We start from the raw sequence: 2,535 nt of genomic DNA, 5'->3' as shown, positions 1-2,535 counted from the left end.
TATATATAATTCCATTATATTTATATAATTCCACTATATATGTAATTCCACTATATATATGTAATTCCACTATATATATGTAATTCCACTATATATATGTAATTCCACTATATATATATGTAATTCCACTATATATATGTAATTCCACTATATATAATTCCATTATATATATAATTCCATTATATATATGCAATTCCATTATATATAATTCATATATATATAATATATATTATATATATATATAATATATATATCATCACATAATCATATGTTCCTCTATGTGGCATGATACTGTGTGTTCATTTGCTCACTCTCCCAGAAATCAAGGACTGCTATCTACTTTGTTCCTCGAATGGCTCCTGGTACACAGTAGTTGCACACTCAATGTAGTATGTGTGGAATGACTTGTAGATAGCATGACACCGGATTTATATATATGGAATACTATTCACTAAAGAGGAAGGGTCCTGGGAAGGGAGATGGAGATGCCTTGGTGTCTAAATGTAGAGGTGCTCAGTCATAAAGACTGGAGTTCAGATCCCAGCATCCATATAATAAGCTGAGGAGCCATGTGTCCTGTAAGCCCAGCTCTGAGGAGAGCAGAGACAGGAGCATAGCTGGGGCTCGCTGCATTCCAGCCTGGATGAGAAAGACACCCTGCATCAAGGGACAGATAGAGAGCGACAGAGGAGGACCTTTACACTCTCTCACAGCCTCAGGTGAGCATAACCACTCACATATGTGAGCACACAGACACACAGAGGAGGACACTGACATTCTGGCATGCCCTACAACATACATGAACCAGGAGGACATGGTGCTAAGTGAAATAAGCCAGTCACAAAGGATATTGGAGAATCCCACCCGTGTAAGGCCACCAGAACAGTCACACTTATAAGACAGAAATAACATGGTGGCCGACAGAGACTGCAGGTGAGGGACTGTGGTGTTGTTTAACTGTTAACGTGTTTTGACTTGTGAGATGAAGGACTCTGGACCCTGGCTTCTCAACAGTGAGAATGAATCTCCTCTGAACACTATAAAAATGGCTAAGATGGGGCTGGGAGGTACTCAGTCTTTCTGTGCCTGTCATACAAGCACAATAACCCCTGCTGGGTCCCCAGAACCTTGGTTAAAAGGCAAGCACAATGGTTCACAGTGGTAACCACACTGCCTAAGCGGTGGAGGCAGGGGAATCACTGTCTAGCTAGCCTCTCCTCCAGCAAGGTCAGGCGAGTGAAGAGACCTTGTCTCAAGGTGAACAGAACCCTCAGGACCCAGAGCTCAGGCTGTCCTCCAGCTTCTACGCACACAGGGACACATGTGCACCTACTTGTAGATAGCATGAAAGTGAGTCCCAGAACACTACCTCAAAGGCAAAGGCAAAGACCCCTAGAAGTCCCAGATGACCCTCTGACTGCTCAATAAATCCAACTTTTACCCTAGCCAACTTCTAGCCCTGAGAAAACAGGGTTCCTTTAACTACCCCCCAAGACTGGCATGGTCTGGTTAAGTCCTGCAAGGTGCTAAAGAAGATGGCTGCAAAACAGGTAGCCCCGGCCACAGCAAAGCCCCGCTGTGGAGAAGTGCTTTAACATTGGCATGATTTCAAAATTCAAACAGGAGCTTTTTCTTGTTTCTTCCACCCTCAGGTGAAGATTCTTCTGGTCTGGGATCCGGAAACCTTGAGAGACCAATGCCACCACTTGCTCGCTCGCAAAACCTTGAGAGACCAATGCCACCACTTGCTCTCTCGCTCGCTCACTCTATGACCTTGGGGACGATACATACCTCTCTGGGCCTTGGTTTGTTTTGTTGGTTTTATTTCCTTTCCTTTTCTCCCTGGTAAAAGTACTAGCTGGGTGCCATGGGTCTCCACATTCTCGATCATTCTGTCAGCCTTGAAAAGTTGTAGTCCATTCTCACCTCAAAATTTTGAGGGTTTAGATTCAGTGATTGATGGTGATCAATGATTCTGGTTTTTGATTCAGTGATTCAGTGATTGATGGCGATTGATGATCTTGGTTTTTGATGCTGATTGATGGTGCCTGTTTTCACTCTTCTGTCGGCTGGCAGCACAGCATCAGTACCAAAGCCCCATCTCAGGAAAAAACACAGCAATGCACATCTTCTCAAAGCTGAGCATCATGAGGCTGGAGAGATGCTCAAAGGATAAGAGCACTGGGTGCTCTTCCAGTGAACCCAGGTTCAATTCCCAGCATCCACACGGCAGCTCATAGCTGTCTGTGACTCCAGTTTTAAGGGATCTGGCACCCTTACACAGGCATGCATGCAGGCAAAACACTGATGCACATTTTTAAGTTGGCTTTTTTGTTTGTTTGTTTGGGGGGTGTTTGTTTTTCAAGACAGGGTGTACTGGATAGCTTTGTGTCAACTTGACACAGCTGGAGTTATCACAGAGAAAGGAGCTTCAGTTGGGAAAATGCCTCCATGAGATCCAGCTGTAAGGCATTTTCTCAATTAGTGATCAAGGGGGGAGGTTCCCTTGTGGGTGGTGCCATCTCTGGGCTGGTA

Source organism: Mus pahari, chromosome 12 (assembly GCF_900095145.1).
Source record: "Mus pahari chromosome 12, PAHARI_EIJ_v1.1, whole genome shotgun sequence".
NCBI classification, from domain to species: Eukaryota; Metazoa; Chordata; class Mammalia; order Rodentia; family Muridae; genus Mus; species Mus pahari.
This window is presented reverse-complemented; position numbering follows the sequence as displayed.